We start from the raw sequence: 24135 nt of genomic DNA, 5'->3' as shown, positions 1-24135 counted from the left end.
CTTGTTAAGGTCCTTCCAAACTGCGGTAATTGTTGAGTCATTTGGGTGGCATATCAGCATGTCGTTCACGTACAAGAGAATATACATCACCCAACCATCTACAGTTCGGGAATAGAGGCAGGGGTCAGCATCAGCATGCCTGAAGCCTTCTTCGAGTAGTACCTTGTTTGCCTTCACGTTTCAGGCCCTCGCGGCCTGTTTAAGCCCGTATAATGACTTTTTCAACTTGCAAACGAGATGCTCTTCCCCTTCCCGAACAAATCCCTCAGGCTACTTCACATATATATTCTCTTCGATATCACCATTCAAGAAAGCAGTTTTAACGTCGAAGTGCCGGACCTTTAGCTTTTCTGTCGCAGCGATGGTTAGGAGTACACGTAAAGTTGTTAGTTTTGCGACAGGGGTGAACGTTGTGTCATAGTCTTCGCCGTACTTCTGTGAGCCGTACTTGTAGCGTTCAACGTTCCCCTGTTTATCTCGCTTCGTTTTGAATATCCACTTGCAGGCAAATGGGTGTTCTCCCTGCGGTAGCTGCACATGATCCTAAGTGCTAAGCTGTTGTAGCGAGTCCATCTCTTCCCTCGCCGCTGTCATCCACTTCACTTTCTCAGAGAGAGATAGCTTCTGCATTTCCTTCCAACTGACTGGATCAGGGGCTGTCGTAGTCTGCGCGGTAGTGTACGCTAACCGATCAGGTGGAGCTCCTTTGTTGCTCCTAGCTAACCTCCTGGGCATGTTAGCTTCCACCTCATTTTCTTGCACATCAGCGCCTACACTTTGTTGCGGAGCAGGCGCTGGCGAGAGCACTTTCACTACTACTTCATTGGATGGATCATTTTCAGCATTAGAGGGGTTACCTTCCGCAATAAAGTCCGGTGAACAGCCTCCTCGTCGTGCTAGCGTAGGTGGTACCGCCTGGGACTCACGACAGAACTTCTCCATGACTGGATTCTCGTCAATAACAACGCTGCGTGACACCTTCACCTTGTTGGTAGCTCCAGCAAGTATACGATATTTTTTCTGTGTTTCGCTGTATCCTATCAAGGTCCATTCAATGGCACGAACGTCCCATTTGTCGCGGTGTTCGTTTGAGACGTGCATGTAAGCCCTACTGCCAAACATTCTCAGATGTGCCTCGTTCGGCTTCTGCTGTTCCACAGCTCGTAGGGCGTCTTGTTAACCGCTTTACTCGGAAGCCGATTGTGCAAGTAGCAGGCAGTGACAACAGCCTCACCCCAGTAAGTCTTTGGCAGGCTGGCACCGAACAGCATGCTCCGAGCGCTCTCGCAAAGGGTGCGATTCTTTCTTTCTGACACACCGTTTTGTTCTGGGCTGTATGGGACCATCGTCTGGAGTGGGATGCCAGTTTTTCGAAGGATTTCTCGAATTTTCCCACCAGTATATTCTGTCCCATTATCAGAACGCAGTGTCTTCGGATGCCTGCCGAACTTGTTCGAAACCAAAGCCAAATATTCTTCCATCCTCGCAGGAACCTCAGTAGGTAAAGGACCGTGTACCTTGAAAAGTCATCTGTGAAGGTAATGAAGTACCTATTCTTGCTTGGTGTTAGTACTGGCATTGGACCACCGACGGCCGTGTGCACCAAGGCCAAAAAATGTTCCGCCCTTGAAGACGCGTGTGAAGGAATGGAAGCACGTTTCATCTTGCGCTTCAAACAACTGGTGCATTTAAGTAGCTCGTTGCATTGCGTCACAACGATGCCGTCCGCTAAGCCTTCCCTGTGCAACCTCTCTACAGCTGCTGAATGGCGGTGCCCTAGGCGATGGTGCCAGACGTGAGTGCAGTCATGATGACTGGTAACTTGCGTTATGTGCGCAGCACCCGTACCTGCCGTCAAAAGCGTGTAGAGGTCATTGCGGATCTCACCAGTCGCGACCACGTCCTGATTCTTGGTCACGAAGCATCGGTATCCTTGGAACGTCACTACATTACCCTGCTGTGCGAGCCTCTTGACTGAAAGAAGGTTGCTCTCGAGCCCCGGAACGTAGACAACATTTTGCACTCGGACTTTCTGAAATTCTGATTCGCCAACTTTGCAATACAGAATGCCATTCCCAACGCCCTCCGAAGAGACATGTTGCCCATTTGCGACGGTAATGGTTTCCGTCTTCTCCACGTAGCTCTTCGCGAAAAATTGCCGGTCATTGCACATATGGCTTGTTGCGCCGGAGTCAATGTACCAGTCTCCAGAAGAACAACCGGTAGCAAAGGGTATATTGGGAGAGGATGACCTGCTTGATACGGCTGTCCGCGCCCGCTGCTTAGTACGTGTTCTGCGAGAGCCTTTTCGTTGTGCTTTCCAGTCCGGACAATCTCGTTTGAAGTGGCCAACCTTTTTGCACCAGAAGCATTCCGTCGCGGCTGCCGTGGCTAAACTCTTCGCGTTGTTCCGGGCCTTTGATCGAAGCGCTGATTCTGAGTCGCCCGTAGCAGCAGCAGACCCTTGTTTCCTGTCAGGAAGCAACGGACAGTCATAACTGTCAGGAAGCCCACTAAGCAGAAGAGCAGCAACCTGGAAGTCGGTAGTCTCTTCTCCAATGCCGCGCAAGCGCTCCACGAATTCCAGAACACGCCGTATGTAGCCCTGCATGTCCTCGTCCCTGTCCATCTTCGATTGGTATAACCTCCTCAAAAGGTACAACTTATTGCTCAAGTTAGCCCTCTCATGTACTTGCGAAGTTCCTCTCACATCATCTTGGACAACGAGCATTTGCAGACGTGTATTATTTGACTGTCGTCAATGCTTAAGCAAATGGTGCTCTGCGCCTTCCGATCGCCGGCAATCCAGGCAACTGTTGGTCTCTCCGGGGCTTCATCTCCTAAGAAAGTCCAAGTTTCCTCTGTTATTAGCAACATCTTCATCCTGAATTTCCACGCCTGGTAATTACCGTCCGTCAGCTTCGCGACGGAAAACTTGCTTGCTTCTCCCACCTCCTTGCTTTCCCGAAACCAATTCGAGCACTGTGTAGAGACGAAGCTACTTCCAGCGGTTCACCCTGTAGCAGCTTCCCTCCTGTGCAGCGCAGATGTCAGTTCCGTGACTCTGGGCCCATAACCTATTGGATCTGCAATGACAGACGGCCGGACAGTGCGGGTACAACAGGTTTACTGAGAATGAGAAAACGTGGGCGAGTGCGCATGCATATATACGCACGTACCAAAATGATGTCGTTGTCGTTTGTTCCCCAACACTACCTAAATTAGAAAATACATTTTCTTACAACACCGTATGAAATGCCATAGATCCCTGGAATCTGTCATTCGCGTTTCTCTCTCAGCAGCGCTCAGACCGTGCGAACCTTCTTGTACGAATACGCTTGTGGCGGCCCGTGGAAGACGATGAAGAGGTGCCTGTGCTGCCACGCGCTACGGCGCTGGTACGACAGCTCTACCGGCACTGTCCCAGCGTGAGGCCACGCACATCTGCCCGCTGGGACATTCCATCATCGCCGGTCAGGATCGCCCTCATGTAGAGGAAGACTATCGTCCTCTACACGATGATAGCGATGTTTATTGTATGATAGAGTTGCCTCTCGATGTAAAGAGTTTTCTTTTCTTCTCTGGCACCTTTCTAATCTGTGTGAGTTCATCTTCGGGTTTGGTTTGACTATAACCTAATCCAACCCAACCTAGACTAAACTGCCACCAGAAATCGCGAATATCCTATGGGCTTTTGAGAGAGAGACTTCACACTGACATGTTTGTCTTATCTCCCATGTTTTACTCCGTGCTTGTCAATGCACTCCTCGAAGTTGCTATCATCTTACGCTGGCCGTGCCAGTACCATTGCTGTTTCATTGCTGCTGAGAGCTGAAGCTCCAGTTCGCCATATATAACTGGACGGTCTATTGGACGGTCGCAATATTATCCCCAGTCACTCATGTTTTCACACTGTCGACTTGTAAAATCCACAGGAAAAAAATTATAATTTCGTTCACCGATAGCGGCGCGCCAATCAGCCGAACCGGCGGCGGCGGCGCGCTGATTCAGGGGTCTCTGCGGCTGCGGTGGCGTGGTGGCCAGGCGCACACCTCTACGCTGCGGCTGTCCAACAGTCTCGCGCATAGATGCCGCGAATACGCAACAGAAATTCTTCCCCCCATGTTAGTATTGCACTGGGGACCCATAAAAGTCCGGTCACTTTTTATGTCACTGGGATCAGCAGGCGTCCCTGCGGGTCGGACACTCAGCCTCTCATCGGTTGGTGTCCTCGCGGCGTCCATATGCCTCCCCGCATGGGCGGAGAGTTTTCAATCTGCCGGAGGGGGCCGGGGCAAAACGTCCTCCCCCCCTTTTTTTCATGTACAGAGGTTGGGCAGAGTGTCTGGAATTCCGTGTTGTGAGGCAAATTTTTGTGGGAGAGGGTACCTGACGAGCACCGTTGGGCCGCCGCAAGAAACATTCGAAGTTTTAATATTCTTGCAGCAGAGGGATGTGAGATGTTTCCTTTCACGGCGGGAACAGGAAAGGCGGGCAGGAGGCCTGCAGCCCTTTCCTTTGCAGGTGTCGTCGTTTGTTGCATTTGAAACAGCACCTGGAACGCGTAAGCTTGGTAAGTTTCTCTTCAGGGGTAAGGGGCAGCTTGCAATCTTCGACACGATGTTGGGAGGAATTGCAGAGAACACACTTGGTAACAGATAGACTTGGCTGTGAAGGATGAAGTTGCGCAAAAACTAAAGTATGTACTCGACAGAACCCTGGGATATAAAACTTTGCTGTCAGTGGCTGCCGTACTAGCTGGAACCGGTTCAGCCATACCAGATGACGTTCGTCCTACGGACATTCCAGCATTTAAGTTTGCACCGCTAACGTCGGTGGATGTGGAACGCACCTTTTCGGCCTATGATCTAGCACTTGGCGACAAGCGTCGAAGCTTTGCGCCGACAAGTCTGGAAGTGGTGCTTGTGTCGTACTGCTTCTACAACTACACCTGATGAATGCTTTTTATCGCTTACCTGTTCTGTGAACATTCCTTACTTGAGCCAGTTGGCCTCACTTCTTACCTACTTCTTACCTTTAGTTAAATAAAGTTTCTTTATTTAATTAAATTTAAATTAAATTAAATTTAGTTTCTTTCTCTGTTAAGAGTGTCTGCTACGTGCATGCCCTGATCCTCGTAATCAATAATGAGCTCCTGTCCTCGGGCCACACTGTGTGGTTTCAATGGGTTCCGAGCAATGTCGGCATCCCCGGCAATACTCGCGCTGACGCCGCGGCGAAACGTGCCCATGCGTTAGAGCCGGTTGGCGGAATACACATTTCGACAACCGCCTGCCAACTGCAGCGACGCCGCTTCCTTACTGTCAATACGAAGCTGTTTGCCAAGGACGCTGCCAGAACTAACCCATTCTTGAGGTCCATTGACCAAACGATGGACTACACTATCTGCGGTCGTGTCTCAAGGAGGGAAGAAGCTGTCATTCATTGGCTCCGTCTCAACGTCGCCCGCACTCCGCCATTGCTGTTTAAAATGGACCAACAACCCACACCCTTACGTTCTACCTGCAACGTTGAGGCAGGTATTCGTCACCTTCTGCTCGACTGGCGCCGTTCCGAGTCCTTCCGCGGCAACCTCAAGTCTCGCCTGACCAGCCTCGGGTGCTCCATCTCTATGGCAACACTACTTGGCACACGGAGGAGTAGCGTAACCGCGGCGCTTCTCCACTACTTGCGTGATACCGGTCTCCTCAGCAGGCTGTGACATCGTGTGTGGGACGGCGGAAGACCTCTGACCCCACACCGCCTTACTTTTAACTACCGCAGGACTACGCACTAACGAATCATTCAGCAAGGAATAACAAGCCGTCCATTCTGTCCTGTGAAAATAAATAGATCCCCCCCTACATAAAGTTCATACTCAAAAAAGTTAAACCTGTACCGGAAGCTCAATTAGCGGGAACCTTCGCGTGACCACTGACAGACAGAATTTTATTGAGCCTAAAGTGGGACTTTTCCTGCCTAACGCAGGCGCCTAAAACGGCCTTTTTTAGCGCCTAAACATCTGAGGTCTAACTATGACGGTCACCGCACACTACCAAACTTAACATTGATTTTTCTCCTGCGCTAACTTTGGAGCTTTCTAGTGTTGGAACCCTTCAAAATAATTTGGGACTAATATTTCGTATGCGATATCTCCCTGCCACCACGATGCACCTTGATTTTTTATTTTTATTACTTCTTTTATTTTTTTTTCAAATTCGTGGTGGTCGAGCAGCTAGCTTGATCAGTTGGCGTGGAATGCACCAGCTGTAAAATAAAATAAATAAATAAAATAAAAAATCAGCATTCAGAAGGTTTGTAGAGAAACAAAAACGTGTTTGAGGCAGTTGGTTTCGAAGTTTCGAACAAGTGCTCTTTGCGCCCGACAGCGGCAGTGGAGTGAACAGTGAACATGTGCGCGGACGCCGCGCTGCTCCTCGGCATCCATTTGTACTGCGCTCGTCAGAGTGGCAGTAGAGATTTGTAGATGGCGCGCTCCAGCAGCGTGGCGGCGTGGTACTTCGATCGCGATTTGAAAAGACCGATCTGGTGAAACAGTAGAAAGTCGTTTGATTTCAAGATACCATCTCTAAAATAATTCTGTCTGCACGAAAGGCTAGAATAGTACGTTTTCCAGAATTTTATCTATTAGCATCTCCAATTAAATATTTTAGACCACACAACAAGGGTCTTTCAATTATGAAGACGAGACAAGAAGAAAAAGAAAGAAGAAAGAGTCCACCTGTACCAACAACACAATTCAAACCTTTGCTCCGCCTCTGCGCGTACAGGCTTCACAGAAATTTGCACGACACAGGAATCGACAAACATGTCGTTTTCATCTACTCAAAATAGCCTTTCCCACGAAATTTTCCGCATGATGCACACCACATTCTCCTCGTGAACCCAGCAAGCGGAACCGACAATCTTACGGTGATCTCACGCGCATAATGTGGGAACTGTCGTTCATGGGCTCTACACTAAATATAACAAGGCAAAAAAATCAAAGATTAGCAGAAATTCCCAATATTTGGAAGATTAAAATAGTATACTACCTATATTTTCAAACTATACCGTAAACTACGCGTACTTGTAAATTACCGTAGCACCTCGCGCGCCTGCAAGTAATGATTCGCATCCGGTAGCACGTGATACTTTTTTTTATATCGACGCTCAATACGGGAAATAAAAACAAAGTGTAAAATAAATATAGTGCAAATTGGGCAGCACCGCGAAGCATCTGTAGCTATGAGCGGTGGACAGGCGTGGACAGATGCTAAGCACAGCAATCTCAAGCACGTTGCATCCCTTTCTTATTCCTCGTGTTATATACACAGCCGGGGGTAAGTTACGTTAAAAAGTAACTTAAGTTATAGTTAGCTTGTAAACATAGTAACGAATTAGTTGTATCTTCGAAATAATACCTAATTATGCATCCACGGCTACAACATTAAAGTAGTTATACCTTACAATCATAAGAATAAATGCGGTGTAGATCAACTCTCAACTATGATCAACGGAAGAGTTTGTCCGGGCTGACGCACATGTGCATCTTTTTGTTCTCACAACTTCGTTTACCCGTCGGTGGTGGGCTAGATTTTCATGAACATTTAGTCACGCTGGTACGCGAGAGGCTCTTTGCGTGCCACATCTACAGTCAGTGCATGATGCAACCGCTGGCTGTTGTCAACAGGCCTCTCAAGGACATCATTCGACTACTTTATATAGAGTTGATGGCACAACACAATATCACGGAGACTGGGAATGTTACAACTCGATTTGAGGATGTTTCCTCTGCAAGCGAAACTGTCCCTGAACAGCGAATTTTGCATGGGCGCTATCAACAGCACGGCGGGAGTTAGTCAGTCAAATATAGTTACATCATCCCTCTGCGTATGTGATGACACATTCCTGGGATCCCTGGGTTGGGTAAGAAGGGCTGGAAGCCTCATGCATTAGGTTCCAATAAAGATCCAGATACCTCAGCATGGAATATCCAGTTCAGCTCATGTCATACGTTCTCGCTATACATTTGTAAGTGCTGAAGCGTCGCCATGCCAGCAGTATGCCAACTGTATGATGTGACAAGCGAAAGCTTGCGCAAATCACATTTGAAAAATTTGAAAAAAATTTGAAATTTGAAAAATAGTACTACTCTCGCCCTAAGGACGAAGAGCAGGATCAACTAGTGCTAGGCAAACAGTCCCACGGAACTGCCAATGCCAAACATCCCTCAGATGCCTTCATTGAGATCGCAATAGTACTGGACAGCTGTTTGGGCCTTATTGGGCCATCGTCAGCAGTATACAGGCAGACAACGTTTGAGCAGGTGTCGTCAGGTCACCTGACACGTGATTCCTCTCGTCAGGGTGTGCTACTCACCACTGAGAGCCCAGTGCAAAGCTAGTGAAGTATGTAAGGAAAAAAATTAGCCGGAGCTCCTTGGCTGCACGTATAGCATATGTTTGTAAGAGAAATATAGAAACATACGCTATATACGTGCAGCCAAAGAGCTCCGGCTAATTCCTTTCTCGCTATACCGTACGACGAAACATTAGGAAAGGGATGCTTGGACAACATGGCACTACCTGAGTAACCTCGTTATTGTTACAAGTTACTTTTGCAGAATAGTAACTGGTTACAAAAAAGTGATTAAAAGTAACTATAGTTAGTTACAAGTTGCTTTACAACCTGAGACTGGTTACGCGTAATACCCACACTGAAAAAGAGCACTTCAAGGTTGGAGTTGGACGGACTAAAGCTTTTCAAGGTTCTTCGCCTAGTCCGCATTGCTTCTTCAAAAGTAGGACGCCACGAGATCCTTAGCCATTCTATCGATGTCGAAGATAAGAAATGCTCAGAGAAAGTTTCTTGCACTATGAAGAACTCTCAGAGAACGGTTATTTTTCAGCGTGCAGTAAAACGCGATCACGTAACTCCTTGGAATACTTTCCCTCCAGATTAATATGGGCGCTGCACAGTCTCTATCGTGATCACCCTTGCATACTTATTAGCATCCCAACCGAAACATATCTGAATTTAGTGTTTTCACTGCAACATCATGTCGAGTTCGGGAATGTAGTGAACGTTCAGGATTTCAAGACACGTATCCTACATCAGAGTGATGCACCCCAGAGTATGTTAATTTTTGTACACTTGGAAATACATCACACCTGCGGTGATAATGTTTCTGCCAATCAGATAGATAGATTAATAGGGCGTTCCAAACTGTCTGACTCTTCACTCTCAGCGGTTGCAGACCTCGTGGATGTTAAATATTCACCTTTTCCCGTGCTTTGTTGTTGCAAATAATAATTTCACACGACGAGCTGCGAGCGATAGTGAAGTGTGAAAAGTCAAAAGAAGTGTGAAAAAGTGAAAAGTCATGCCAGTTGGTGTCGTGCTGTTCGTCCTGGTTACGAACGGCTTTCCTTTTTCTGCGAGTCGATGGCTGCCATTCGCGCTGGACCGAAGTGTTCCTGACGCGCCTTCGATGTCTTGTCCCGCAACTCAACCTTTATCTCCACCGTACAGGAATTTGCACATCTCGAGCGTGCGCATGTTGTGAGCAGGATGAAATCGGGGAAACGTTTTCTTACTCCACTGTCGTTTTTATGGTCGCTTCCACCATAGCTGTTTCATTGTGAGTTTGCGTATAGGGCAGCCGCTTTTTCATTACCATCGTTCTTATCATTTTGCCGGATTCACGCGGGAAGGTGGAGCTGATTCGTGGTGTCTTCTATCACATCGTTTACTACTCTCAGCGTCCTTAGCAAAACCTAACCTCTGGAGTGTTTTTCTGACATTTCATTTGTACCCTCACACACACACTACATTGTAGTTACATCTAATCTACATTATGAGTGCCTCATCATTTGTTCGTTTCACTATTAAGTACACACATACTCAACATCATCAGTCAGGATTAGCGTGCATAGTTGATCCCAGCCCTGGTCAATCTTCCTTGGTGTATATGGAATCGAGAAAACGGGAAATTAAGCTCGGGGCTTCTCGACAACTTCTTGAATTTACGCATTTCCTGGTATTTGCAATGAATGACTCACTAATTCAGGTCGCTGCAATTTTATTGACCTAAGTAAAGCGCTTCAGACAGCGTACCATGCTAAGCTACTTGTAAAATTAAAAGCACTTTATTAAAGATGAGCGAATCGTATTACTGAATTTTTTTGCTTTAAAGACAAAGATTCCCCGAGTGATATCAGGAGTTCCACAGGACTGTGTTCTCTGGCCGCTACTCTTCCTGATATTCATCAATGCGGTTGTGAAGGGCATTCCTGGCTGCGTTTCGTGTGCGAAAGTGAAAAAGGAGGAAGATCAAATTGATGGTGGTGGTGGTGGGGAGGGGGGGGGGGGGGGGGCGCTTGAGGAATCGTTCATAATGTTTCAAGGGGTATCGCAAGAAATAGCGATTGGAGGTCGATTGTTCACAGTATGCAGTAATGTACTAGTGGTACGAGCCGAAATGCTTTTTCACACAGCGTTGGTAATTATGTAATCGACAGAGGGGACACAGAGAGGGTACACGTGTCTTCCAAGGCTTTTACTTAGCTTGGATGTCTAAAGCGCAGTGTTGGGGGTAACTCGTTACTGTAACTAAGCTACTTTTTTCGGTAACTTTTCACTTGACTCGTTGGTTTCGAGCTCCTGTAACTTCTCGAGGAACTCATTCATTTTTTGGGTAACTTTGTCAAAGTAACTTGGGTTAAGGTCCAAGCTCATTTTGTTCGTTTCTGGTATAGAAATAACTCAAGCTGTGTCCCCCGTCTCTATTGAGACGACGGCCACGTGCGCGCCGTCGTTAATATTTAGGCACGGCGCGCGTGACTCCGCTTTCCTGTGGTTATGCGGTAAACGCCACAACCTTAATGTCGCTTAATAAGCGACGAGCTTTTGAATGGCTGAAGTTCCTTCGTTTAATTGTGAACAAACAGATTAATTTAAATTCCTCGTTATACTTTAATTTTGCGGGACCTTCACAACTGCGAAGTGCGCACTTTCTGAAAATTGTGCTGTTCAGCTGTACATAGATGTGTTTAAATATAGTTGTGCTGAATAAGTGTATATATGATGGAACTGAGGCAGGAACCTTCATAGTCGAGAAAAACGACAACAATGTTTGTACGCGCGCCGGGTGAGGCGTATGAAGAGCGCGGTGGCGCAACCAGGAGCGTCGATGATGGCGAAGCCACCACAGTTGCCCCCCCCCCCCCCTTACAGAGCCGACGGAGGAGGCGAGAGGTAACGGGTCATAACCAGAGGACCACGTCACAGAGTGAAGGGCAGGTCGGGTTTGAGGTGAGGGGGATGTCTGGGAAACCTGGGAGGGTGAAGGGTGAAGAGCTGAGAAATCAGAATCGGAAGAGGGGAAGTCAAAATTGCCGTGGTTGAGACGGTCAGGCGGAATGGTGTCGTGACGGCCGTTGATGGAAAGGTAAAGAATTTAGATACGCGGCTAATAACCAAGTAATGGCCATTGTAGGTGGCCTGGAGGGGTTTTCGGACGAACCTGGCAACCTCGAAATGGCAATCGAGCGGATGGGAGTTAGGGGGTAGCAGGTGTGCCGCTGAATCTTGGCGCGCTGGAAGCTCAGGCAGGAGCGGGTCCATAGCTTGATGTTAGCGTGCATGCCGGGCCAAACGTAACGGCTTGAAACCAGCTTCTGGGTCCCACGGGTAGCGATCCGCGACGGTGACACGGTTGAGAGCGCGGTAATCATCACGTGGCGGCCAATCCCCGGTCTTCTTGGGTACCATGTGGAGGGCTGTGGACCAGGAACTCGAGGAGGGCCTAATGATGCCGAGGTCCAGCATATGTTCAAATTCCTGACGCGCGCGAGATCAAAATCGGAATTAATTATAGAAAGGTCAAGAACTAAAAAGTGTATATTAGGTAGCAAGTAACTTGAAAGTAACCCGTTACTTTTCCAAAGTAGCTTAGGAACTTCAAGTTTAATTTCATTACCTGTAACTTGGTTAGGAACTTAGTTACATTCTTTGCTCAGTAACTTAACTGGTGACCAGTTCCTTTTGTCGAGTAACTTTCGCATCTCTGCTAAAGCGTACTCTAAGGTCGGTTTCGATGATCGCCATGCTTCCGGCAAACGAACTCTTCTGGAGCATTCTGGAGCGCGCTTTTGTTGTCTTGCACACTTGCTAAAAGAAGAGAGTGAGAGAGAAATTTCATTGAAACATTTGTACCTATTCGAAGTAAAGCGGTTTTATTCGTTATGAAGGCGTTATGACTGCCAGTTTTCTCCATCGTCCGCTCTCCCCTTCAATTTGGCTAAACTGCATCAGAGGTGTGCTCTTCAATGGTTGAAGTGTTTATCTTTAATAGTCCATGATCAGATGAATCTATCCACACCAATTTAGAAGGGTAGAAAATCCTGCAAACCATTAAGGAAATGTTATGGTAAGTGCCTCAGGGCGAGGGCCGCCGGTATCTCGAACCGAGACTGTTCCAGAAGACGAACAGGACACCAGACGAAGAATAGTCTCCGTTCGAAATATCGGCAGCTCTCGTGCTGAGCCACTTCCCTTACCACATCAATTACATTTCACGTTTGCGGGGTCTTCCTCATTGCGAACTACGTTTTCGCTCACGAAATTGTTAAGCATAGTTTCGTTCGACGTCCATTACATACTATTGACTAGTGGAACTAGGTGCCAGGTCTCACAAGAGAACTTTCCTTGAGCTCGTGGCTTGTTGTACTGTTCGGCAGTCGAACTGCATGGGTATGCAACAAGGCGTAGCAGCTCTGAATAAAAACTGCGTGTGTGTGCTCACTTGACTTCCGATCTTCATTGCAGGTACACAAGAAGGAAACTAGCGACGAAACGAATGGAATCTCGAAAGGGAAGAAGTGTAGTAGGGCACTTCTACAATGGACATGACCCCGTGGGTTGTAAGTTGTTTTCGAAAGCTTTTTCACTATGGGAAGCGAACCGGGATTCCGCAGAACGCAGTACTGCGTTCCATTGGCTATATGGAACGCATTGCCGAATCTATTTCGGACTAGTTGAGCTACCAAACGACGTCTTGTCCTGTATCCAGTGTTGTACCCGCTACCAAAACTAAGTAACGCAATACCGCTACCCACCACTCCACGAAAAAGCAGCGCGATACTAACGTCGCTACAAATTTGAAAAAGTAATGCGATACCGCTGCCAAATAAAAGTAACGTAAATCTAAGAACTTCGGCTCCGGCAGCGTGACGTCACTTCCTAACCGAAGGAGTGTGAAGGCGGCACTCAGAGGGGAAAGACGCCGTCCAGACGTCCAGTAGCTCTGTGACACGCTCGCACGGTCGAGGTATTTTCACAAGGCCGTGTTCTGATTGGTTCTTAGTGAGTGACATTTTCTCGCTTTTGCAGAGAGGGAATTCCGACATGCTCTCAACATCCGGCGTCTGCAATTGTCATGTGCTCCATCGAATAAGAATCAAAGTACGCCACTATTTGACGTGTGGTTTTCGATACCTTGATCAGTGGTTCACGAAGAATAAAATGACACTATAGTTTCGAATTCGACTGGAACGAATGCGACCGTCCCTTTAAGGTTCGCAAGTTTGCAATTGGCTGGCTAATTTACGAGCGTCGGACACCAAGAAGATACATTTGTCTCTGGTGCTGTCTGTGATAGCCAAATGTGGGGGAGGTAAACATTGCGTCCAGCACCGTGCATCGGCGACCTCCGGCGCACGTCAGAAGAACCCTAGGTGGTCGAAATTATCCGCAGTCCTACCCTGCTACACGTGCAGCATGTCGTCACACTAGGCTGACACAGCGTACGTGTAAATATATTCCAATTGCCTACTTTTGCTAGGTTGTAAAGCGACTGCGGACTGCATTCAATGTGGAGTGCCAGAGGACACTGAACACATACACTGCTCAACTGCGAGCGATTCGCAGCAAGTCGTGAGGTTCTCCGGAATGCATTGGACAGACACGACAACAGCCCTCAAGAAAGTACTTGTTGACTGGCCAGCTGCATATCGACATAAGATCCGTTTCCTCCTTCTTGATCTCCTTCCTGATTACTTCTGTGGAACAAACATCGTTTTACAGTTCTTGGCAGCGAGACGCGTGCTGGAGTAGCCGGCTCAATGTAGATTTAGGCCAACATCTCCATATTTTTCCTTTTTAAACCAACCAACCATCCAACCACAAGCGAGTGCAGAGCCACTGACGAATTTGCGGCGGAATTGAAGGCACGTGACACAACTGCAACTTCGGAGCTACTTTGGAGCTACGCGACCGCCGTATTTGCGGATTATACCGCTAAGATATTCAGAAAAGGTACTCTCTTGGAAGACGAGAAGCTCCCGTACGTGCCGTAAGAAAGCCCTTTCGCTCGATCCATGACGAGGAAGGTCTGAGTCTGGCCACAGAAAGTAGACAGAACAACACAACAGCTTTTTATTGATATACAGGGTGTCCCAGAAAACGTGTCATTCGATTCTAATAAAAAAACTACGCCACCTAGAATCATGCGGTCAACGGCATTTGTTCTTACCAGGTTTTTGCCACCCCCTGATGTGCGCGTCATGTAAACTAAGTTTAATTATGTAAGTTTTTGCGAAGTGAACTCGGAAAGTAAACGTCACTTTTTTACCCAACCAACATGAAGGGCGTGCCGAATTTACTCAGATTCATGATAACCGAAAGTGATATTCAGGATCTATCGTATCGGCAAAAATGGCCGAACATCATGCTTCTCGGGGCACTTGAGTATAACGCGCGAGGACTGTTTGAGCGCAATCGCTGTAGCCCGACGAAAGGAAACCCAGCCCACACAGTGATAGCCGAAAAAGTGATAGTTCCTTAAATTGGGAGAGGGAAGGTATGGTCTCAGCCGAGGCCGGACGCGATAAGCTATGTCAGTGTCATCTCTTCCTACCATGCCGGTGTGGGCTGGGTTTCCAACCTCCTTTCGTCGGACTGACAATGATTTCGGTGAAAAATTCGCCGCGCGCTATTCTCTGCGAGATTTTCGGCTATTTTTTCGGACACGATAGCTCCTCAATATTCCTGTCAATTATCATTAATTTGAGTAAATTCGGCACGCTCTTCACATTGGTGGGGTTAAAAAGTGACCTTTACTTGGGAAATTTCCTAGTTCAGTTCGCAAAAATTTACATAATTAAACTTAGGTTACATGACATGCACATCAGGAGGGGGCAAAAACCTAGTAAGAGCAAATGCCGTTGACCGCATGATTCTATGTGGCGTAGTTTTTTATTAAAATTCAATGACGCGTTTTCTGTGTGTGTGGGGGGGGGGTTGTTTATTAAGAAAAAGAAAGGAAAGGTCAGCCAGACGAAGGTCCGCTTGCTATTCCAAACAAAGAAAAGGAAAAGGGAAGAAGGAAAGAAAAGGGGACGAAAAAGTAGAAAAGGGGAGGAAAGAAGAGGGAAGAAAAGGAAAAGAAGAAAAGAAAAGGAAAAGAAGGAAAGAAAGGAAAAGAAAGGAAAGGAAGAAAATAAAAGGGAAAAACAAAGGAGATAAGGAAAGGAAAAACACAAAACTAAAACTGAAAAAAAGTCACACACAGTCACACAATCACAAGGCGTTGACAAGGTTCGATCCCGTGGAGAAAGCGGAGGAGCGCAGTGGTGACTGTCCACTGGAGAGAAACACAGGGCTCACAGGGAGCCCAGGAGACTCGTGTCACGCAGAAAGCGGAGCACCGTTTTTGTGACTCTCCACTGGTTAGCTCGCTGCACAGGGCCAAGGAGTGTTGCGAGAAAAACGTCTGTCCGTCCGTTCGTGCATCCAAGCTCTGAGAGGTGTTGCCAGAGCACGGCCCGATGATGGTGGTGACGCTGACAGTGGAGGAGCTGAGGAGAGATATCGTCTTCTATAGCGCAGCAGGGGCAAATGGGAGATGAGACGCGGCCCATTTTGAACACGAGTGAACGGGTGAAGGCAACGTTCAGCCGGAGACGATGTAGAAGGGTATCCTCCTCGCGGGTACAGCAGATGACAAACTCCAGTGAGGGGTCGATAGACTGCAGGAACGCATTAGGTCGGTTTTCTGTCATTGACACCCTGCCAAGGGCCCTTGTTACCTACACATGTCGTTGCATATGCTGCACATGCTGTTGCGTATGTTACCCATATAAAATTTAAGAAAAAGTAATTCAAAAGCACATTAGAAAAGACGTTTACAGCTTCGCGTATTATTGCACAGTCTGTGTTCTTGAAGTTTGTTATTATCGACTAAACGTCTTGCTGGTTCTGAGCCTTCGTGTTGTGTTGTTTACGTGTCTTGTCCATCGCTCAGGCTTCCGAGTTCTTTCTTTTCTTCGCTGCATAAAATCGCTATGTAGACTGTGTCAGCGATTTGCTATACCGAAAATTCAACAGTCCGCAAGAAGTTGTATCTAACCTCATATATTAACGTTGACGTAATATGTACAAGTATTACTGTGCACATAAAAACAGATAACGCTTGTTCGAACGCGTGCGACTATATAGAGGAGGCTCGTTCCATATCGCTGCGATTGACGACGCTGCTAACAATTTGTCAAGTTAGCGACCAGCCGTTGTTTCCTTCTAGGTGGTGTTGGACGGATGCGAAAGTCGTGCATGTACAGGTCCCGACAAAAGTTTCGGGAACACGCGACAGGTGTATTTTCTCCTCGGTGCGACACCTACCGCGGCGAGCGGAAATGGGCTCGTCAGAGGGGCCAGCGAGTGCGCTGGTAGCGACACATCGCACTAGTTTCGGTTTGGCTTGAATGTGCTGGAAAGGTGGTTTGAATTGGTGTCGCTGCCGGCGCACTCCTCCACTCCTCTGAACGAGTGAACAAGCCCCCTTCCTCTTGCCACTTCCTCTCCACCTACGTCATTCCCCCCCCCCCCACACCGCTCGCGTGTTCCCTAACCTTTTACAAGAGGGACAAAGCGGGCTAGTTAGTAGCAGTTCACATCGGCTTACTGCAGCAATAGACGCGGACTAGGAGTTAGAACATAAATGGGACAAACCACCTGCAGACTCTCAACTAAGTGAAGTTTATTCAAAGAGGAAGTATTTATGGAAGAAACTTTGTACGTCATCATAGCGCATATCAGAACCCAGTACACGTCACCAATTTCACAGACTCGCCACCCCAAGCAGCACAATGTACTGAAAGTCGAGTGCAATAGGGGTGGACGGTATGTGTCTTATCAATGCTTTTTAGTTTCAAGAGTCTGTTCAAGACCTTCCACCTACCCGTCCACACCTATTGCACTCGACTTTCAGTACATTGTGCTGCTTGGGACGTGGTAGCTTAGAAAGTGTTGCAGTCATATTCCTGACCTTGAGGGCTCACCAAAGTTCGAGCTGACACATTTCTCACCAAACATGTGAATGGCAATCTTTATCTTTTATTTTTATGGCAATCCGTGATCTTTTCTCGGGGTCTGTACTACAGTACTTGTTAGTATAGCGCAGGTTGATGCGCCTTCAATTCCAGCGGCATGACCGAGTGGGCTAAGGCGTCCGCTCGTTGGTGGTAGCCAAGGTCGTGCTGGAGACTGGGAGGTGGTGGGTTCAAATCCTACTCCCTGCCTGTGCTGTCTGAGGTTTCCCTGGGTTTTCCGAAGACTTTACGGACGAATATCGGCAGAGTTCCCCCTGAAGTCGGCCCAGGACGCATACTAACCCCCCCCACTCCTTCCTGCTGTCCTCTCTCCATCTGTCCACGTCTGTCCGCGTCTGTACGCCGCTCATAGCCGCAGTTGCTTCGCGGCGCTAACACGCAATCAAAAAAAAAAAATGCGCCTTCGATCTGCTGTAGGCACGCAACAACAGGCGTTGCAGTGGAAGGCATAGATGGGACCACTCTCGTGTGTGTCTCCTTGAACAAAAATGAAACATATTCGGTAATTTTATTCTGCACATCGCTAACACTCGAGCAAAACATAATCTCAACTGTCAAAACCAGTGACGTTCGAAGTCGATTTCTCTAAGCCTATAGAAACTTCATTCCCAGCGTCGCGGCAGTTCGCAAGCGTATAGCACAGTTCTTCAGGCCTTTATGCACCTCCTATAGATCTTCCATTTAGGGTGACTTACAGGAACCTTTTCCAGCAGACACAGAACGCCAGCAAAATTCCGTGATTCCAGATTCTTTCGTTAACTGAGCTCAGCTGGAGCTATGGAAAAATCGTTTACGAGATGGTGTCAAGATATGGAGCAACTTTTAGCACATTAAGCAACAGAGAAAACCCAGAAACTGTCGCCCTGGTAGTAATTACGTTCCTATAATAAGAACAGAATCCTTACGGCTCTACGGAACATCTAAACTCTGTACGGTAATTAGAGGTCCAAGCTCCCGTTTCTTCAATCAAAGACCCATCGGCAGAAACTAGCAACTGATACAAGAAAGACGATGCAACTATTAGCGTATTCATCAGCACGGAGACATTCCAGCCACCGCGAAACTTAAACGGAAGAGGGTAGTGGAAGAAATGGGTGTCGTTAGTGGAGGTCTAAAAATCACTGCTCATCTGGGACACAACAATTTAAAAGCAGTACTGGATACGTCAGGCAACTCTACGTGAAAGTAAGCAACGCCAGTGCCCAAGATTTTGAACAGTGTACTGGACTTCCTCTGCCGACCCGTGCTGAGAGTGTGTTTGGTGTTTGTCATAGTACCGAAAAACGTGTCTTCGTCGTTTGAAGCGTGCGTACTTCGCATTGGGTTTGGTGACTTTAGGTTCAGTTTAAGGACATCTACTAATAAAGCCTACTGGAAAGAAGCAAAGATGAGCTTTCCCAGCGCAAGGTTCGAAGGTGTAGCGTTGCGGCCGGCTTGCGACATGCGGGTTAACTTTGGTGGTCGTCACAGAACTGTGCTTCCATAATAAACGCAGGGGAAGTATTTTTTTAGTGTAATTATATTCTTCGGCGATTATGTGTTCTAAAATTTACATCTGCATGTTTGTGCGAAATTTAGAATTACTGGACAACCTGAAACAACCAAAAAATACTCGCTGCGCGCTCGGGAACCGGCCCGGCGCTGTGCACGTAGGTTGCTGCGCGCCGGTGTTTTGGGCGACTGTCCCCTCTCATCAGCATCACCCATCTCAGAAATCTACGTCTTTCTGTTCCAGCCTTCATACCAATCTCTGTCAACTACGCACAGGAAAATAACCGTTCGAGAAAGAACTTTTTAAAGTTCTTTGGCTTGTCCGTATTATTTTTCTCCTTGAAAGGGTTCTTCAAAACCAGAACGCCCCGGGTGTCATTAGCCATTCTTTCGTTTTCGAATATAGGAAAGGTTTAGAGAAAGGTTCTTGCACTATGAAGAACTTTCGGACACACACACACACACACACACACACACACACACACACATTCACGCACATACACACACATACATTCACACACATGCACGCACATACACACACATATGCACGCACACACATGCACGCACACACATGCACGCACACACATGCACACACACATGCACACACACACACATGCACACGCACACACATGCACACACACACATGCACACACACACACATGCACACACACACACACGCACATACATGGGATGATGATGTGGTGGGTCAATCACCGGATTTGTGGACAAAATGGTCGTTCATGTACACAAAACCAACTCCTTGCAGTATTGGTGATAACAAGGGAGTGACGTTCAGGTGACACTATTCGTATTTTAGAGGGACAGCTATAACGTCAGCTTTAGATACCTATGCTTGAAGGATATTTTCAAGAATCGTAAAGGCTGTTTCAACACCCTCAAGAAATATTTTGTCTTGGCCAGCTATAGGAAGGCGAATAATCATTTTGGAAGAGGTCTCAGCGTAATTCAAACACCATCACAAAGGGATTTAAACCAAAGTGACAACGTACGCTCTTCTTTATAAGTACTGTTGACCTCATGTGCCGCGCAGTAACTACTGAGGCATCGCATACCGCTTTGCCTACCCTGAATCAGACGGGGATAACACGGCAGTTCGCTACATTGACTGCTAGTAAAAAATATATCTGTCTTTTCCAGACAGGTCGTTTGCGTTTCACATCACGTCTCTCATATCGCATCCGGAGCTGTCCTGAAGTTCAAAGTCTTCTTTAGCCGTTCATTCGGCTCAGCTATACTTACTTCACAGTCATTCGTGGTATGTGCACTGCTCGTTGGGGTAATGCATTCAGTAAAATGTGACTCTTTTATGCGGTGCGCGGCCATATTATGGTATGGTATCGATAGAGACTCAACGTGTCGCCAACCCCGATTAGCAGACATTGGGTTTGGATGTGGAAACGGAAGTTGGGTTCTGTTGGCAAGTTGGGCATGATACTGTTTGGTGTACTGTAAACCATGCGTTTTGACGTAGGTGTATTTCGTGATATTAATTTCGAACTCTGTTTTCCGGAGAATTATGCAGTAAGTGGTTAATTGAAATTGCCCATAGTTTCTAGTTTTATGTGTGCCCTATTTACTTCGTTATAATGACAGCAAAATTCATAACACGAAGTGAAACATTATTGCACAAACATGCATTTCGCGTTTGTTAACCATACTACAACTCTGTACTTGTCTCCCTTGAATGCTCTGGGATAATGCTTGACTCAACTACACATCTACACGAGCCACGGCATACTACTACCGCAGCACTCTTTTTAAATAGGATGCACTTTTTTGACAGACTTTTCCACATCTCGGGAGGTGGTCACTTCGACCCAAAATTTCCCGAATTATAGTTTATTTTGTCGTTAATTTGTTCATGATACGCGGATGTCAATGTAGGTCCGTAGTTTAAATAACTCTTTCGCGAGACATTTCATGTTTCCGTACAACTATTGGGACAGGCAGTGTTTTCGAATGAATAAAAATATGGAAGAGGAGGCACAGATCGACAAATACGTAGTGTGAATGTAGGCGCCACAGCGATTGTTTTTCAAGAAAGGCACAAAAGAGCAAGAGTGAACGGCCCACAGAATGTTCACTTCACATAAAAGATGCACAGGCGGCGGCCAGTAAAATAATTGACTGCTAACAACGGCGCCCTACACAATGCTCGCTCGTCGATGCGTTTCTTCGCTTTTACGCAAGGGGTCGCTCTAAACGGAATGCCGTGATGGCGGCGCACCAGTTGTGAGACGGTTGCTTTGCTTTGTTCCAGTTCTTCATGAAGTTCCTTCATTGTTTCATCCGAACAATGGGCTCCGATTGTTTTCACATCTGAAGACCCTGGGTGTTGATGTGATACACGCATATGATCGTGTTCCAATGAACAGAATAGCTTAGGAAAACGGAAGTGCTACCTCAGTTGCCGCTTTCATGATGCCAGTAATATCAATTACCTTGTCTGCTACCATGCACGCGACGTCCATTAAGAATTTACCGCCCCCTATGCAAACTTCAATTTCAATGGGTTACTGTTTGTGGCGTAGCAAGAACAAATAATGTTTTGAACAAGCACCCCGGACCACTACCCGACTGCTACGCCCACTTGCTACATAAATAGTACCGGGTCACCGCCTCCTGCTTCATTCCGATGAGGGGGTCTGCATAGGCTCCGAAACGTCAATGTCTGTTGTTAAATTTTAATTCCTTGTGTACGCCGTGTGTATTTTTATCGCTTTTATAAACATGTGTGTTTCCGGCGTTTGGTCAGTCTTCTGTGTTACGACCACGAAACAACTGTGGGTATGAGCGGCGTGCAGATGTGCACACGTGGAGAGAGTAAGAAGGACGAAGCGATGGGAGTGTTTAGTATGCGTCCTGGGTCGACTTCACGAGGAACTGTCTGTTAAGGCGATATCTGTCTGTAAAGGCGGCCGGAATCCTGAGTCGGTCTTGGGTTTCGAACAGAACACACTTAGCACGACACAGCAATCATAGCACGACATTGGCGCTGCCAGCCACTTCAAGAGATTGGGAAATCTTCGACCTTCAACACTGGCAATGATGTTGGCATAACGGTCGCGCGCCACTCCCGTCAATTCCTTTCGCTCGTCTATCCTACGCTTCTTGTAGCCGGTGTCACTAACGCGGGACAACAATTCCTGTGCTCTCTAAACCTGCGTTGCCTTTCACCATCATAATGGCTGCACCGAAACTCAATTGAGCGAGGCTTCTTGTATAGACATTGCGTCAAAGCACCGAAAATGGGATTTGGTAGAGCCTCCAGAATTGCATATATATTCACCTTGAGTGCAGCGCCCTAAGTGCTGGTGTTGTGTCCCTAAATAGGATTGTGAAGGAAGCAGAGGAGGAAGCCAGCGGGCGGATATACAAGTTTGCAGGAACTGTTCAATATTTTCTGCACGGTACGTTTTGTTTGAGCGAAGAGAGAGTCAAATCGATGAGTCTTAGCATATGCTGCTGCTGGCACTCGAGACGCCGCTCTAAAATGCATTCTGATCCTCCTTTATCGCATTTCCTTTACCCGACTATGCGCCTGGATAGTGACATTTTTACATCAGGTGAAATGAAACCGCAAAAAACTGCCAAGAATTTGTGACCAGTGAAAGCTGCGCACGGTTACAGAGTGTTTATGGACGTCGTATACGTCTTTTTTTTTTACAGCACGAAACGTCTGCCTATCGCACACATCAACATTTATAGAATCGAAATTTTCACTTGTGGGGTTTACCGAGAACGTGGAAGACGAGGTGCAGTGCAGGGCACGTGACTGGATTTATTTGAAAGGCTTGTGTCGGAAGGTTGTTTGCACAATGGGATTTTGACAGAGGTTACTGGGAGTGCTGGCTCGGACTTCGTGTACATAGTAAGAATAAACATGAACTTTTGAATGCGGCGTGGTCAAGCATTGAGCGTGCATTGCAACATTTATAGGAAACGTGGGTATGAGGAATAGTGGGCTAAAACGTTAGGGAAGGTGGACTCACGTTTTCCGTGACTGATCTAATCGGTCAACAATAAAAAAAATAAAAAAAATAAACATGTCCTTCGTTTGAGTTGCTGTGGCTGTGATCGGACAGGTCGTGTGTTGAATCCAGACTTGTACGTATTTGGAGTATTGTATTTAAAATACTGTATTTTGAATACAATTTGCGGTATTTTGGTACTCTACTCAATACTTTTTATTTTGTGTATTTGTACTCTATTTAAAATACATTTTATGGTATTTTCTACTCAATACTCTAATTACATATTTTGGATCTCCCTCTCAAACTTTCTGTGTCTCGTCTTTCCATTATCTTTCTTGTTCAGTGGAAATTTCCTGAGTCCCTCGGACTGGACCCGGGTAGTGACTCTAGACCCGGACATTGGCCCTTCTTGGAAGTCTCCATTTAGAGATCATGTCCCGTTTGTACTAATCCTTGGCCAGTGAGGGTTCTATTATGTGTGCCCTGACGCGGTGACGCTGGATTCTGACCTGGCCTAGCAGGGACATGCTAAAAGTTTGCTTTCTTCTGGGTCACATATACTTAGTGAAGTTATGTGGTATCTCTTTGTCATCTTTTTGGGACTTGTGTTTAGATAGCTCCTATCACACTGCGGCGGCTAGCGCAGTGCGCGGGGTTTAGGTGATCCATGTGCCATAGCGGCGACTTGCCGCATTGACCAGTGACCGGTGACTTTTTGTGTTCAAGGATGAATAGTATCTTAATTGTATTTCAAATACCTTTTGAAGTATTTTGTACTCTATCTTAATTACTTTAATTTTCATGTATTTATACTCTATCTTAATTACATTCTAACGTTAGTATTTATTATCTTATCTTAAATACATTTTTGAGTATCTTGTACATGTCTGGTTGAATCTTACTGGGGTCGGAACAGGTTCCATTCCACACTCTTCGCCCGTAACTTAGAGAAGTGCTTGTCATTTCACTCGCGGTATTCGACGCAGTCACACCGTTCCCGAATATATACGACTCAAGTAATTTGAAATTTTCGGCTTATCCTGGATTAATCCTGGAACCACCGACTACTAACTCTTAACGACAAATTTCAGGGCGTAATCGACGAGTAACACATAAGCTCCACGTGGAGATTTGTGTAGTAAGAGCCTCCGTGACGTCAGCATGGACCTCTGCGGAGGGAACGGTTGATATATGCCTCAGCTATTTTGATTAAGCGTCTTAAATGACGGGAACGTCGCATGCACATTACGAATTCCTTT

The 24135-nt window shown here is 46.8% G+C and overlaps 1 long non-coding RNA gene across 2 annotated transcripts in view; it reads left to right on the top strand.

The window, feature by feature from the left end:
* LOC135397231 (uncharacterized) overlaps positions 1 to 24135 on the top strand; it is a 447853-nt gene that overhangs the window by 6088 nt on the left and 417630 nt on the right. For both annotated transcript variants that reach the window (XR_010423617.1, XR_010423615.1), the window contains exon 2: positions 12832 to 12926. This is a non-coding gene — a long non-coding RNA (uncharacterized LOC135397231). The remainder of the gene's footprint in view (positions 1 to 12831; positions 12927 to 24135) is intronic.

The sequence above is a fragment of the Ornithodoros turicata genome, chromosome 1 (assembly GCF_037126465.1).
Source record: "Ornithodoros turicata isolate Travis chromosome 1, ASM3712646v1, whole genome shotgun sequence".
Taxonomy (NCBI): domain Eukaryota; kingdom Metazoa; phylum Arthropoda; class Arachnida; order Ixodida; family Argasidae; genus Ornithodoros; species Ornithodoros turicata.
This window is presented reverse-complemented; position numbering and strand designations above follow the sequence as displayed.